Source organism: Lynx canadensis, chromosome D3 (assembly GCF_007474595.2).
Source record: "Lynx canadensis isolate LIC74 chromosome D3, mLynCan4.pri.v2, whole genome shotgun sequence".
In the NCBI taxonomy this organism is placed as follows: domain Eukaryota; kingdom Metazoa; phylum Chordata; class Mammalia; order Carnivora; family Felidae; genus Lynx; species Lynx canadensis.
In genome coordinates, this window is record NC_044314.2 from 10,649,076 (window position 1) to 10,666,772 (window position 17,697).

General features: G+C 37.8%; 1 pseudogene; it reads right to left on the reverse strand.

The window, feature by feature from the left end:
• Positions 1-4,045: 4,045 nt before the first annotated feature.
• The window catches only part of LOC115527991, a 46,825-nt pseudogene continuing 33,173 nt past the window's right edge, over positions 4,046-17,697 (reverse strand).

Consider the following 17,697-nt stretch of genomic DNA (forward strand, 5'->3'; position numbering starts at 1 on the left):
CTGCTGACTTAAATTTGCAGAGAGGGTAACCTTTCCCCTGATTGCTATAAGGATACCCTCTTGTAGATGCCCGGTAGGTATTTACGCAAAACATGAATATTTTCTCAATTTATGTTGTTCCAAGGAGTCCACCCAATGTACCTAACCCACTCCTCCCAATCATCATTTTCTCCCAGTCCCTGACCTCCTTGCCAAGCATTAGTCAGTCTACTCTTATCTGTGACTTAACCTGATCTTCTACATAATGGGCACATTCAAAATTCTATTCATTGGAAGAATGAATCCCTCTATGTTTTTTCAAGTCTACTCTTTATTAAAGTAAAATTAGTACTTTCCACTGCAGGTTCTTACCAACATACCACGCAAATCCTTCTGTGAGGCAGTTTGATGTTTTTTGTTTTGTTTTGTTTTGTTTTGTTTTTTTCCTCTTGTTAAGTACTCAAAGTAAAGTAAAGGTGTGGATGAAAAAATATGTATGTTGAGGTAAGAGTAAGTGTTATCCATCATGAAATGTGTGGACACTTTATGGATATACCCAAACTTTTCCATTTATATAATATGTCTATTTTGTAATAAAATGTGGGCACTGCACATGTCCAAATGTATGATTCCATGGGTCTGATGATATCCATGTCAATATATGATTGACAGTTTAGATCACGTAGTTTTTTTTTTTTTTTTTTTGTCCTGTGATCAAATGTTCAGCCTCCACTGGGCCTAGCAGCTGGCCTAGAATTCCTTTAAAAATGAATATAAACCGGGGCGCCTGGGTGGCGCAGTCGGTTAAGCGTCCGACTTCAGCCAGGTCACGATCTCGCGGTCCGTGAGTTCGAGCCCCGCGTCGGGCTCTGGGCTGATGGCTCAGAGCCTGGAGCCTGTTTCCGATTCTGTGTCTCCCTCTCTCTCTGCCCCTCCCCCGTTCATGCTCTGTCTCTCTCTGTCCCGAAAATAAATAAACGTTGAAAAAAAAATTAAAAAAAAAAATGAATATAAACCAATAAAAGGAAGGATAGACTTACTCAGAAACCTTGAAAGTATTTTGTGATTCTCCTGTCAGGACTGCTTGCCAGGACTTTATTCTGCACTCCTATCTGCCTCCCACGTTGTTGGAACTGTTGGGTCGTAAGTTCCAAGTGACAGGGAAGCTCACACCAGTCTAGACTTTCTGTGGAGCCTGTTCATGTTTTGGTTCTCATTTAGAACTCTCAACCTTGCAGGTTATCGTGCAAGTAGCTTCTAGGAGCAAGTTCAAAGGTGATACATGTGATATATGTTGCCTTTCAAATTCAAAGAGATCCACTAAGAATTGTGTCCTCATCATGGTAGGTAGACAACTGCAGCTCAGTTCTCATTTTACAAGGCGATCCTATTCATATCAGTAGGCTCCCTAGAAATTTCACTGGGCTTCTCCTCCACCTTTGGTCAAACATTTGTATTGATAAGGCCTCTAATAAATGTGCTTGCTACTCTGCTTACCAGGTATAAATAGCATAATGTTGTTAATGTTATGGGCCAGTGAAATTTTTGTGGTATATCAGAATGGCTGAAACTTCTAAGAAATATATTATGATGGGGTGCCCGGGTGGCTTAGTTGGTTAAGCATCCCACTTCTGCTCAGGTCATGATCTCATGGTTCGTGTGTTTACACCCCACATTGGGCTCTGCACCAACAGTGTGGAGCTTACTTGGGATTCTCTCTGTCTCCCCCTCTCTCTCTCTGCCCCTCCCCCATTCTCTCTCTCTCTCTCTCTCTCTCTCTCTCTCAAATAAACTTAAAAAAATAAAAAGAAATATATTATGATGATGAACAGGAGGTTTGACCTAGCACTGAGTAAGATATTAAAAGTACACTCTTGTCCCTGTCATGAAAATGAAAAAGGTTTGTGATCTTTTTGTTTGGGAGGGAAAAGAAAATACTTACCAGGGCAAAGGCTTTATACCAGCCATTACAAGTTGTCCTGATTTGCTCCAGTAAAGATACCACATCTGAACCAAAGTTGGGATCGGCAATAGCACTTAATGAAGTATTAAATGATTTGTCTTTTTTCACAACCCATCTGAATTTTCACAGCCAGATAGAGAAGTTAAATAGAGATGGCAGGAGTCACTAGTTCTGAATTTTTTAGGCCTCAACGGGGGGTTCAGAATTGTTTTTTGTTTACTATTTGTCAGGAGTAGTCAATTCCCAGAGCTACCACTTAGTCCCTCCCACATTGATAGAGCTCATTTTGAAACAAATAAAATGGTTCTGACAACTATAAAATAGATCTATTCCCACTCTGTACTCTCTACCAGGGCAAAAGATCATAGAATAGGTCTATAGTCCCATTATATCTACGGCTAGATTAATTTGGGCAAAGACACAATCAGACACCTGACCTCTTCATCAGTTATTTGTCTCCGTTAGTTGTCCCTTACTCTGAGGGATGAGCTTATGGACCAGCCTAACATTAATTCCAATATACAGTCACCCCAGAGGTTTGATTATATCCATTTTTGTGGGAAACAGTGACTCTTTGGAAAACTCTGGAGGAGATTCACGCTGTATCCCCCAAGGATCTTTCCCCCAAGGATCTCAGCCTTCCAATCAGTGTAGAGCCTAGTGCTCTCCAAAGTGCTTACGATCAAGAACTGAGTAAGAGGCAGTATATCCCCACCACGGTAACTGCTGCACTTGCCCAACAATCTTAGGCTTTTTCCTTACAAGTATGTCACAGAAAATCATAGCAGGCTACCCAATAGTTTAACTTGTAAGGGACCCACAGAAGGATTGGCCAGGAGAGTTCCCTGTGCATCCCAAACTCTGATCGCGATTTCAGTCCTATGGCTATTGTGGTAACCCGGTCTCTGATACCTGAGTATCGACGCCGACCCTCCACCAGTGAAGGAAAGCCTTCATTTCCAGCGAGATCAGGAAACCTAGTCATGTCGCATCCCTCCTGCCTACATTTGGCCTGTGAAAGAATGCTCCATATTGAACAAGCTGAGGATTAATTTTCATTAATACTTTGTAACACAGAGAGTCAGAATCCACCCTTGCTCTCATCCATACCTGTCTAATGATTTCAAAAGTTAAAGGTCTCTCAATAAACTTTTACCTCCGTACCTTTCCTTAACAACTCATTTTCCCTATGTCTGCTCCCTGTGACTATAAAAAGGAACATGACTGTTGCCTTAAAACTTAGTATCACCACCACTTGATAGGACACTGCCTTGCCTTCTAAGTACTCTTCATTCCATATTATAACCAGTGATATTCTGGATACTTTTGTTGGCATAGTATGGAATAGATCACATATATCTTATTTACTGAAGCACAGAGGTTAATTAACTTTCCTTTTCTTTCTTCTTACAGCATTTACTTTAGAAAACTTGTAAGTACTCTGTCTTTTTAAAATGTATGTAAATATTTTAAAAGCTAAGTAAGCCTCTTGCCAAGGTAAAGCCCCAGAAATACCTTTCTCAAGGACCTGAGAGTCATGTCTTTGAAATATATTCATCAAAAAAGATAATGCAACTACTCTTGTCCCGGTTTCTGAGGGAGGGGAGGAGCCTAACTTTAGAAGTCACCTTGCACCCAAATTACCTCCTGTCATAAAGATACAAAAAGTTTGGGGGTGCCTGGGTGACTCAGTCAAGTTAAGCGTCCCACTCCTAATTTGGGCTGAGGTCATGATCGCATGTTTCATGAGATCGAGCCCCAGGTCAGGCTCCCAGCTGACAGTGTGGAGCCTGCGTGGAATTCTTTCCCTCTCTCTGCCCCTCCTCTCCTCATTCATTCATTCATTCATTCTCCCTCTTTCTCTCTATCAAAATAAAATAAATAAGAATTTTATAGATACAAGAAGTTTATTTTTCTTTTAGATAAAGCCTTCTGCTAATACATGTGGTCACCCCAATTACCATAAAATGTAGGATAAACTGTGCCTGGCAACGTGCTGTTAAACCCTCTTACCTGGGGACTGGGTATTGTTCATCTTGAGAACATGGAGGTAGCGACTCATATCTGCTGAGATATAATAAAGGGCAAGACTTTGTTCCATCTTTACAATCTCTTAGCAGGCTGTCTGTGATGTGCATCACATTCTGAATATTCAGTGATAAAATTGTTGTCTTTCTCTTCTACCTACAAAGGTAGAAAGGTGTTATGGGTTAGGAGATTTTGCTTTTAAGTGTATTTTCTTAGTATTCAACTCCGCTGTCAGCACAGGATAAGTGCTGACAACAGCATGAATTAGTGTAAATGAAAGACGGAAAACCAGGAGAAGTAAAGAGAGAAGCAGCTTCAGTCAAATGTAGCAGTGAGAGGGTGCGAATCGTTTCTGCCTGTACTGGGATGTAAACGTAAGACCCCCGTTCCAGCTCTTTATCCCGGGTGCAGGTATTGTTAACAGTGACACCATGGGAGTGGGGAAGAAATAGATTCTGAGATGCCCTGGAAATAGTTCTCTCTGACTTTCAGTCATTAAAAAGGAAAGAGAGAAAAAACAAACAAACAGAATTCCCACAGGCTGGATAAGCCAATTCTTTGACAATCATGGATTCGGAGGTTTTGAGACATAGACCCTTGACTACTTCCTTGGGGTAGGTGGCTGGTTCGATTAGTAATTGATAGTTGAGCAAATAAAGGAGACATGGATTTATCTTGTACACTGAGTTTGTTGAACGACCCACACTTGCGAAACCTATAAATACTGCATTTTTTTTTCATCTTGGGGTTTTTGTTTATGTTTGTTCTCTATCTGGAGTGCACGTGTATCTCCACGTTTTTGTAATATTGACATGCTTTCATTGATGTCAGTCTTAAATAACCACAACTCTATGAAGCTTCCCCTGGTTGCTCACTTGAATGTGATCTTTCTACAAGACCTAATCGTATAACATCAAAATTATCTACATGATGCATTTCGCAGTCAAATAAAATCGGGCTTATTTAACTTGCTGCAGCATGGGAAAAAGTGTCCTGCGAGGAGTCTCGAGAGTGTCACAGAAAGGGGAGTAGGAGGGACCTATACTGGGGGTTTGAGTCTGTGCTAGGTGATTTGAAGAAGAGAACTGAGAAGCATGAGCCACTTCTGGGCTAGATGATGCAAGAATGGGAACGGGGTGTATTTTAACGTCAGTTTGGAATGCAAGAGGATTAAAGCGGAGCTCAAGTCGGTCAGGAGAGGGGCACGTTTGGTCACTTTTGTGGCATCAGTGCGGCCTTGGCTTCGTGTGGTTCTGAGCCTCGCTTCTATTCTGCTGGGAATGACAGGGCCTGATGTTCACCAAGCTTTGCTTTCACTTTCTTTCATTGTCAACAGGACCCATGTCGTCTCCTTAATTATAAACCTCATCTATGAAGTAAGGTACTGAATCTTAGAGAAAATGTTTAAGCTCCCACAATTAAAATTGACAATGCTAATACAGACTCTGGAGTTCTGGTTCCTAACCCTTAGGTCCTTTACTAAGGAATTCTATACCCGTGTATTTCTCTGTAGAAAGTGCTTTGCACTTACTTACCTGCTTCAACCAACTAGTTTCTTGTTCTGACATGATGAAATTAACCAGATACTGAAAAAAAAAAATCAAAGCTCGGTAATTAAAAATTTTTAGATATGTGATAGTTAACCTAACTGCCTGGGTAAAGATCTTATTATCATAATTATTCAAGTATTCTACAGAGGTATATTGTATACTCAGGTATAGTATATACCTGAATTTTACTATATAAAATTTTACTATATACCTGAATTTTTACTATTTAAATCGTATGGAATGATATAGTAAATCCATAGGAAGGATTTACCACAGCTGACATAGGATATAGTCATTACAGCTTTCTAATACCTCCTGTAGACAAGAAAAAAAAAGATACATGTTCTATTTTTCTACTAAGTATCTCCAACATCTTGATCAGTATAATGGTTCTGGGTGGTTGACAACTTGATTAATCTGAGCAGTCTCTGATCAGAAACACACTCCAACTCTTTTGGCTCTGAAGGATTTTCTGTCTCCTTTGTGGATAAGATCAATCAAAACTGGGATAAACTGAGTAGATTTAGAGTGGAAGGGCCATATCTTGGTACTGAAAAACGCTCTGTCTTTCTAGCTCACTTTGGACAGCTTTTCTTAGAGAATGAAAGGTAATGAAATACCCTTTAAACTACCTCAAAATTGGATCTATATACTGTTGTTTCACACAATCAGCAAAAAAACCTCTGGTGTGATTTCTGGTCCATTTCTTAATAATACTTCTATACCAAACACGAGCACAATAGATATGATATCTTTTTAATATTATTATATGTGATATAAAAAGCCAAGGTTTACTCAGTTCTTCCCTTCGAATACTTTGTTTTATTTCTTTTGCTCCTAGCTCTCCTTTAACCTCTGCATTTTAAAGATATCAAACTGCTCTTGTTTCCAGATCACCCCATCTTACACCTCTGTATCAGTCTCATTAGTATTCCTTTCTCTACCGCACTCCTTTTTCTATTTTTTATCAGCCAAATTTTACATGCCTTTGAAGATTCACATCTGATATCATCCCTTCAAATGCATAGTCCATGGATGTATCTGAACGTATTGGATTCTTTCCCTACTACAGGATGCATTCATAATATTACCTTGGCGTGTTTTGTCCGCATGCTTATTTCTATACTACATGTCATGTGGCTTGTCTGAATTATTTATTAATTTATGGAATCTGTAGGAAGAAGACTAGTGGCAGAGATTTCCTAACTTTCCTGAAATCAACCTCTCTCCTAGCAAATTTCACATGTATCTTTATGTATATTTACCATTTTCACCATTATTAATATATTTAAATGTACATATTTCATAGTAGAGTCTAGTCCTTTTTTTTTGAGTCACAGACGATTTTCCCAGCAGACGGTCTGCCCATAGCATGTACTCAATGTGTATATGTTCCGTGAACTAATGAGGAAAGATTAACAGTACCAGAATCGTTACAAGTATGCGTAATTATATAGTTGAAAGCTACATGAACTGTTTGAGGAATTCAGAATTAAAGACACAACCCACTGCCAAGAAGGTCATTTTTATTTACGAGAGAAAAGAAGAGACACAGATAAAAACTGCACCAAAAAAGTTTGGGGGGGAAAATGGAGAAAAACAGAGATGAATATTTGTCTAGGCTTATTTACAATTAATGTATTTAATTATCACAATCTGCACATTTAACTTCTTCTTGACAATTAAATCCCTAATAACATAGTCTAATCAATTCTTTCATTTAAACCCACTAGGACATCTCTTTCAAACTCATGCTCATAAAGTATTCTGGTGAATGTTTATTCTACCCATATAAACTATCCAAATTTGCATCAAAGTGAAAAACACAAATTTCTCACGCAAATCGTGACGCTAAAGTGAGCATGCTCCTGAGCTTTGACTGCATTGGCATCATCACTTGGTCAAACATTTGGGAACAAATATGGAAGGGGTGCCTGGGTGGCTCAGTTGGTTAATCGTCCGACTTCGGCTCAGGTCATGATCTCACAGTTTGTGGGTTCGAGCCCCGCATCAGGTTCTGTGCTGACAGCCTAGACCCTGGAGCCTGCTTCAGATTCTGTGTCTCCCTCTCTCTCTGCCCCTCCCCCTTCACTCTCTGTCTCTCTCTGTCTCTCAAAAAATGAATAAATGTTAGTTTTTTTTTAACCTGGGAAAAGCTTTTGATAACGTAATCTTTCAAATACCTTTACTTTGTTCCATCCAGTTATCTCAGAGTTCTACAAATAAAGGCAACTGTTAGTTACCTGTGCATATACATAACTGAAGGGTACGAGGAGAAGTTTTGCCAGAGTGGGTGTATTAATGATGCTGAAGTCTGTCACTTGACTATGATCTGATTACTGTGCTCTCAGGCTCTGTTTTCCCTGAAAATAAGGAAATCAGGTGTCTTTCGTGTCATTTATTTCATTGCCAATGCTCACGGCCGGCCCCTCAGTATAGAAGGAATGGAAGTGAAGCTTCAGCATTTTAGGATGGTAATGTGGAAGAGGAATAGGAACTCCTCTCACAAGTCTGCAGCTCCAGCTGAGACATGGGGTTATATTTTTCCTCCAGTCAGGGTAGAAGTGACATATGGGACAGCTTGTCCCACAAGTGATAGCTACAAGCTTAACTGCAGACCATGGACTCTGTCATGTGAAACAGAGTACAGCCAGTTCTTGTTTTGGTGACACTCAACTAAGTTTGCTTTCCGTTCCTTCCCAATCAATCAATTTGAAATCAACACAAATATTGGTGTAACACAAGGGATTGTACTAAAGTTGTCGATAATCTTGGTGCTCATATAATGTAGACTTATAAAGTCTAAAGAAAGCTAAGCTCTAAAGAGTTTCGTCTTCAACACACCCTAGAATGTCTTACCTACACTAAGAAGAGTATAGCGTATTATCATCAAAAGCATGCTAATAGCATGGAGACCTCTGAGCCCTTCTCAGTAGCACGGGACTTTGCTTCCAACCAATATAGTATCAGAAATACAGGGTATGTTCTTGGGACTGAAAGATAGGAACCCTAGTATTAGATTCAGAAAAAAAGATGGAATATATATATATATATATATATATATATATATGCATGCACACACACACATATATACATATACATACATACATATATACATACATATACATATACATACATATACATATATATACATACATACAGAGAGAGAGAGTGCTACACAGTGTCCAGAATGTGTTAGTTGTCTCCAGCCTATAAATGATTTTTGTGATCCCAGGTGGTGATTTCCTTGAAAGACAATCGGCAGTCTGTTTAAGGGAAACAGTTTATGTGAAGAATGTCATGAATCTCATTCTTACATTATTAGCTTTCATTGCTCAGTTACCTTACCACAGATTTCTCTCTCTACCATCATGCTCAAAAATGGCTAGGAAGATTGAGTCATTTAGCAAGAAGTTTCAAAAGGATTGGAGTAAAACTATATGCTCTATCTACCATAATTCATAGAGCATGAGCAATCAATATGATTAAACATCATATTTTTAAAAAATGCACAATTCTCTTGCTTACTAAATATATTGCTTCCATTTAAACCTATTGAGTTAGGGAATTCTATTTATTCTAGAAAAATTTTAATGTAGCTAATAGATTTTAATTTCTGATGCCAAAATTCTTCTGTGTATAATTAACACATTCTTAAAAGAAGAATCAAAAAATCATTTCAGTAAAGGTAAACAGTGAGATCAACAAATCAACATTATATAATGTATAGCATTCATATTAAATTTCATCAGGTTAACGCTCACAATTATCACCTGCACACTTAATTGATAACTATATAATGTTATGAATATTTTGTGGACTAATAAAATACAAGTGAACTTAGTGACACGGTATCTGCCGGGAAATGATATTTTCTATGAAATAATTAGAAGCACCTATTTTTGACATGCTTTTTGTAGAAGAGCTTTTATTTTTCTTTTTAAAATCTATTCAGGGTAAAAATCTGCATAGTTACTGATCAAAAACTATCAATGTTTTACTAAGACCATGTATCATAGAAGTTACATGTGAAAAATCATCACATTTTTGTTGGATTCTGTGACAGGTTTACACGGTACAATAATAGAATAGACGCTTACAAATGGGGAAGTAATACTTCCTAAATTTGTCCTTCAAATATCCCTCACTACCTTCTTTACTTTCAGATTTTACTGATTGTTTCCATCTTGTTACAAAATCTATTAAATGTAGATTATTCTTTTAAAAGCGACCTTTGTAATAAAATTCTTATAATGAAAGATATATTTCTTATTGCAATTAGTGTGATTTATTCATTACAATTCACATATTATATATTCAAAATGTAGTTTATAAAGTTACTAATGTAGTTTTAGATTATTAAGTATTGAATATCACTAAGGCCATAAAAATAAGCTTATGAAGGGATAGAGTATGTTTTATCTCCTTTTTTATAAGTTCAGATAGGGAGAATCCTTGATCTACTGTTAAATAGGTATTACAAATTAAGTAACCACTGAAAAGGAAAAGAAAATTGCAATTCAAAATTAGATATATGATTTACCTAATAATAAATATAAAAGTGCCATTTAAGAGACTCATCATTATTTAATTTATCTCCAAAGAACTCTGTAAATGGTTATTAATGTCTTTGGTAATAGGTGAACCAATGTAATATACTGCAGGTTTTTTACTGTAAATCTCCCTAGACATTAACTGATAATATTGTTCTTGCATTTCTTCCCATTCTTTAAAAATAGCCTGTAATATGAATATTCTGCATACTGCAATCAGTGTCTTTAAATGACGTAGGCTTTCACGTCTGTATAAAATCAAAGAAAGTAGCACCAAGATCGTCTGGACCAAGAAACAACTTTCAAATACTATCTAGTATTTTTGTAAATGTCTATCTTCATGTAACTTGCAACTAAGACCTTTGTAATCCTATGTTCTGATTATCTAATTTTTCCTAACAAACTACCTCAACATTTAGTGTCTTAAAACAAACCAACCCCACATTTTATCGTATCTCTCGATTTTTGTTTTCGTTTTATTTTGTTGGATCAGAAATTGGGGCGGTTCTCATGTGGCCATTCTTTTGCTCCACATGGCATTGACTCAGCTCACGTACTGGGATTTAGTTGGCTGATAGACTGGCAGGCAGGGAGGGTCCAGGCTGGCTCTGCTCATGTCTTAGATGCCTAGGCAGGGCTGGCAAGGAGGCTGAACTCCCTGGGACTATCGATTGGAGTGACTACACGTGGCCTCCCCATCATGGCGGTCACAGGGTAGCTGGACTTCTTGGCAGCTTTTGAACTTTGAGCTAGTCTTCCAAGAGACAATAACCAAACCTGCCAGATACGTAAGGCCTAGTGCAGGAAATTGACAATGTCACATCTATAGTATTTTATTTGTAAGTCAATGAGAGAAGCAGCCGTCATGGAGAGAAAAATGAAACTCCGTAGGAGAAGTCGCAAAAATATTGTGGCCATTTTTACTATACTAGTATCTGCCCACTGGTTATAAGTTATCAGTTACTTATATGTCTCTCACATGCAAAATAAACTCAGTTGCCTCCAAGTTCTCCAGAAGCTTCATTCCATTCCATCATTGGTTCAAAGATCAGAATCCCAGCATCCAAATCGGTTCTAGATGCAGATGAGCCTCTTCAGGTTCAGTAAAATATTCTTGCACTTAATCTATTACAGTAGTTTTCGAAACCTGTATTTTAATTTAGAAACTTTTAACTTGTTATATTTGGATTATGTATATCCTGTATACTTTCTTCTAAGTCACAAATATAATACAACTCAGCAGACATTCTTGAATGTTATCTATAACATATATGAGTCTGTACTAAATCATTTCTGTGCATTCTGGGGTTCGGTTCCTTGAATACGATTTCTCTTGCACTGAGACCAGCAGACTACAGAGACATGTTATGTACCGCCTAGGCCCCCACACATCCAGGTCATAGTGGTACAGTTGACTTAAAAACTTTGTGAGGTTTCTGTGAACTGAAATATCGTTTAATTCATTAGACAAAGTCACACATATCTCACTCTAGACTCTTTTATACTTTGTGCTGATAGTTTACTATGCAAACGACACATTTAGATACTTAGAAGCCTTTTTGTCTATTCAAGATAGGTTTAATAAACATGCCCTTAAGATTCTTAGAAACCTAACCATGACTGTCCTTCAATCTTTTTGAAATCCCAATAAAGTTCTTCAAGCCTCAGTGTTGAGATTAACTTTCAGCCCCTGTTTTGTTGGAAGTGCTATGGATTTAACCTTTGCCTCGAAACCATTTTCTACCTGAGGGACTTTTTAAGGAAGAGATTGGGCATGAAAAATAGTTTTCATTTGTTCCCATTAATCCCTGGCCCTTTAAATGTCTTCTAAATTCTGCTTAAAACTGATTATTTACCTTTTTTTTGGTACCTCTTTCTCTAAGCATACCTGTCATATATGCCTAAAATAACTATTTAGTAATTTCCACATGACCATTTTCTTAGCCAAATCCAATAGGTCATAAGGTATATTTTCTATTCCAAGTATTACTGACCATGTTACCAAACTTCCTGGCCATTTATTTAGGCTCCAGTAACAACTTCCTTACTGTCTTTTCAATTCTCACTGAGAATATCCTGAGGTCATAGAGCCCTTCTAGCCTATGCTTACCCTGTACTCCCAAAGCCAATGCCTTGCACATTCGTTTTAGTTAAAACAGCATCAAGCTTCCAGGTCAAATATGTTGTATTGATTATCTACTGACGAGTCATAAATTATTCCAAAAGATACAGACTTAAAAAAAAAAATTCTAGTTTCATTATATCTGAAATATCTGTTGGTTAAATATTCCAATTGAGTAAGTTTTTTTTTTTTTTTTTTAATTTTTTTTTTCCAACGTTTATTTATTACAATTGAGTAAGTTTTTAGCTCTAGAGACATTGACTGAAGTCAAATTTTGGTATTAATCCAGCAGATGGGGTAGTTTGGAAGCCCCCAGAGTGCTTTGCTCCCATATCTTGTACCTTTGCTGGGGGTCCTGGACACTCAGATATCTTCAATCAGTGAATCCTTTCTGGTAACACATATGAATTTTGGATTAGTACACGATCATAAAACTGACGCATTATATTTTAATTGCCTGTTGTTTTTATTCCTCTTAGAATGTAATGTTTGTGAAATTGGGTCTTTAGTTAAATAGCATGTCCCCAGAGACTGGTGGAGTGTTAGATACAAGTAATTATGTGCTGAATGAGTGAATATGTGAATGAATGACTCTGACTTGACTTGAAATGAATTCTAATAATTATTTTCCCATAACTGGTTACAATGTTTATATCATTCATTTCTTTCTTCTTCTTTTTTTTTTTTTTTTAATGACATAACTGGATTTTGGAAGAAATGTCCAAATTTTAAAGATTCAAAAAGGAGAAATGCAATTTTTTTTCTAAGAATAAATATAACAGAAGAGTTTGCGAGAAGCACTGTTTGTATAGAGGAGGCAAACATCTTATATTTTCGTCTGGGGCTCTTTAACAAAAATAAAGATTAAAAAGAGAAAAATAGCTTATTAATGAACATCACATGAGTAAGACCTAAAAATAAGAGTAACTCAACGTGATGACTAAGCACTCTGGTTTATATAGCATCTTCAAGAAAGAACAATACATTTGTGGAAGAATAACAGGACAGAGATAACATTTGTAGGCTTTCTTGGGTGGCGGATGGTAGGAAGGTAAACATATGGGAGGAAACTAATGGAGTAGGTTTTGTTTTTTGCTTGTTGCAAATGAGCTGATAAGAGTCTGTCTCTAGAAAAAGGAGAACTTATATCCTGTCTTTAGGCAGAAAGGGGAGAAGGTCCAGAGAGCTTTCCCTATATTTGTTGCTTTTTAATTACCATTAGCTGAAAATAATTTTGATGCCAAAGTAGCATATTTGGGGGTGGTGTATTTTCTTATTCTTCATTTGTTTGTTTGTTTTAGTCTTAAATAACTCTTCTGCAAGCACGGTCTTTTGGAAACAGGTCTTTTTCAAAGAAACAAATGAATATTTGCTTTGTCTGTTCTAGAATTTCTTCATAAGGAGGAGCTCAGGTTCATTAAATCTGGAAAGAAGCTGGAGTTCTTGCTCTGAAATTTTGCTAAGTAAGCCCTGGTACTCTTAGATCGTATGTTATCCATTTGTATGACTTTCAGCAGAAACCAATAGAGACTATGGAAGGGCACGCTGAATAAAAATAGAAAACAAAATACTGGTACTACACAACTGTTTGAACTCAAGGGTACATAAACTACAAGCAGTGGCAGGTTTATGCCACTAAGTGGGCGTAATATGCATCTTGTGGTTAGAATGTCTGCATTTGTATATGGCTAGAAGCACAGTTATGCAAATAATTCAAGTCTCAGTTCTTTCCTTGGTAACACATGGCTTGAATTGGAATAGGCATTAAAGTTCTCCCCCAGTCATAGACCCTTCTCTCGTACAAGAGGCACAGAAGGAAGTCTAAAGCTAAACGGGAGTGCAGTTGGATTGAAAAAACAAATGATAATTAGCATCACTGATACCATGACAGTTACGTATTTTGGAGTTAAAAGGCTACTATGATCTAATAACACAGAGGGCAAAATTAAGCGCTGGTTGAAAAGGAGTTAGGTATGCAAATTTGGGGTGCTGCCACCAGCTGAACAGATGTTTGAAAACTTAGCCGAGTGTGTTTGTTCATTCTAAATATGTTTACATAATGTATTGTAAGCTATTTTCTCAAGCCCATTTGCATGGAAATGTACGTGTGGCCCTGATTCTGCCATCTTTAATCATGTAAAACTGCCGCTGGCTTCGGGTGGATTTATGCACGAGTCAGTCGCGGCGGAATCCGGCCCATGGAGAGGGTCGCGCAAAGAGTGGAGCAAACGTGCCCATTACGCCTGCATGTTCTGTGACACAGCAGCGCCTGGAGGCAAAGCCTGGCAGGGCCTTCACAGGTCTGGAGGGGAGATTTAGAGAAAGTGCTCTGAGTTACTCAGAGAAATTTAATCATTAAGTACTGCACACTCGAGTTGTTTCAGGTAATTAATACCATGCTATTTTTTTCTCTAAATCTATTTCTCATGCTAAATTTCTTCCTCAGTGTCCTTTTCCTACTCACCCCCCCCACACGTAACCCCCGCACGTCTTGATCAATGACTTGACTAGTGGAAAAAATACACTGATGTAGAGGAGGTCTGAATACTTAGATGGTTATCTTCTTCGTACCATACACAGAGCACTAGCAGCAAAATAATTAAGGCATTGTTTTCATAAATTTCTCCTCCAATTTCAACTGTTAGTCTGGTAGGTTAAAACTTTTTTGTATCTGCGCATTCATTTATTTAAAGGCTGGATAATTTATACTCCTCAGTAATGATTTCTAGCAATTGTAGATTTTTAAAAATGTTTCCAAATTAAAAAAAAATTGACAAGTTCATTTACTCAATAAAAAAAAAAAAAATATTTAGTACTTCCTGTGGCTAGATATTTGTTTCCAGCCTTCAGAAACCCACTGAAGGAATGAATGAACTAGAGGCAGGAAAAAAAAAAAAAAAAAAAAAAAAAAAAGGTCTGCCTTCAGGAAGACCATAATCTTTTTAAGAAGAGTACAAAGACATTAAGCAAATTAAAATCAGGAAATTATGATGATAAATTTTATCAAAGAAGAGTACAGACAAAATTGAAAAGAATCACTGGAAAGACTTACTTTGGATTGGGGCATCGATGTAATCTTTTTTTTTTTTTTTAAAGTTCATTTATTTATCTTGAGAGAGCGAGCGAGCTTGGAAGGGGGAGAGAGAGAGAGAGAGAGAGAGAGAGAGAGAGAGAGAGACACTCCCAAGCAGGCTCTACACTGGCAGCGCAGAGCTCAAACTCAACAATTCGTGAGACCCTGACCTGAGCCAAAATCCAGTCAGTGGTCAACCTACTCAGCCACCCAGGTGCCCCTGTAATCATCTTTGAGTTGGAGAACTTTAAACTAACACCTGAATGATAAGTTTAGATTTCATCTTATGGAGAGTAGATCCAAATTTCCAGGCAGATAGAACAACATATGCCAAAGTTCTTAGGTGAGAAACTGCTTGTAGTGTTCGAGAAACTAAAGAAGCAAATGTGAATTCTAAGTTCACAGGAAAGGCCAGAACAGTTAACAATGGCTTAATAAGCATAAGTCTGATAATACGCGTCATCATGATCCTGTCCCAGAGTCTAAATTTTACCTGAAGGCAATGGAAACTCACTAAGAAGCTGTTAAATAGAAATCTGCCGGGGCGCCTGGGTGGCGCAGTCGGTTAAGCGTCCGACTTCAGCCAGGTCACGATCTCGCGGTCCGTGGGTTCGAGCCCCGCGTCGGGCTCTGGGCTGATGGCTCAGAGCCTGGAGCCTGTTTCGGATTCTGTGTCTCCCTCTCTCTCTGCCCCTCCCCCGTTCATGCTCTGTCTCTCTCTGTCCCAAAAATAAATAAATGTTGAAAAAAAAATTAAAAAAAAAAAAAAAAAAAGAAATCTGCCACAATTATGTATTCATCTTCAACAAATATACGTGGCTGATGTGTTGAAAATCAATCTGTTTTTATAGGAGTGAAAGGTTGGTAGATATTGCTATAGTGATGATTACTTAAGCCAGTGTGGGAGAAATAGCCATGAAATGCAGTAAATTGATTTCAGAAAAATATCGAAGTGAACATGAGCAGAGTACAGTGATGTAACAGATAGATAGCATAAAAAATTCAGAAGAGTTTACACCATCAGCCGTATATTGGTTTAAGCAACTTGGAAAATAAAGAGAGGCCTCGTTTCGTGAGAAGACGCAAACAGAAATGAAGAAATCAAACGTAACCATGGTTTGAAAAGTCTGTGCTGACATGTTGAAGCGAAAATATTAAAGAGAAAGTGGAAGTGTAGGTCCGGAGCATAGAAAGCCTCTCTAGTTAGAGAAGTGAGATTTAGAAAATCATTGGCACGTAGAGGGTGGTTGAAAAGTCACCGGGAGCGAAAGAAGAGAGAAGAGTAATGGGCTGTGTTAGGTCGAAAATTTGTTTCACCTTCAAATTCATGTTGAAGATTTAACCCTCAATGGGATGGTCTTTGGAGATGGGGCTTTGGGAGGTAATTAGGTTTAGATGAGGTCATGAGGGTGGGAACCTCATGATAGGATTGATGCCCTTATTAGAAGAGAGAGAGCTAGGCCAGTGTAAATCCCATCAGTCGTATCTTGCGTAATAGGCACCTACCTTTTATTATCAGACTATCCTGTTACATTTGCCTTTCACTTCAAATATCACATTAGTCTTTCGTATGGTGAAGTTTATTCTTTTCTAAAATATCAAACCTCAGGGGTTTTCTTCATTCCCTCTGACAATTATTTTGTCCTCATGAAGCTTTGGGTAGGTATGTGTGACACCGGCCATCCTCCAAAGTTGCCCTTTTCTGTAAGCATTTTATGTTGATGTACTTTTTTTTTAAGTCATCGTTTTCTCTATTGTACTTGAGTTTTCCCTCCCCTGTGTTTGCATCCTCCTTCGCTTCATCTGAAACCTACATTCTCAGAAGGTAAATCTTATCCTTTTTTTAAAATTCTTATAACATGCCCATTGGTACATCCTTTTAGTAACAATCCACACAAGGGCACTTAATAAGCAACTTTTGGTTAAGACTTATGCTGTGGAACAGCGATACAGAGAAAAAGGCATTTAAATAAAGGAAGATAAAAGTAGGAAAAAGTGCGTAATAAAAAAAAAAGGCTTGTATCTAATTAGGTAAGAATGTGGAGTGTTTTTTTTAATTTTTTTTTAATTTTTTTTTTTTAGCGTTTATTTACTTTTGAGACAGAGAGAGACAGAGCATGAACGGGGGAGGGTCAGAGAGAGAGAGAGGGAGACACAGAATCTGAAACAGGCTCCAGGCTCTGAGCTGTCAGCACAGAGCCCGACGCGGGGCTCGAACTCACGAACCATGAGATCCTGACCTGAGCCGAAGTCGGACACTCAACTGACTGAGCCACCCAGGTGCCCCGAATGTGGAGTGTTTATATGTCTTATCTGGAATTTAAAACTTTGCATTATAGGACCTGTATCTTTTTTTAAGATATAAAGAAAACAGTGAGGCTTAATGAAAAGAAATGGATTATTTAGAATAATAGACACACAGGGCTGGA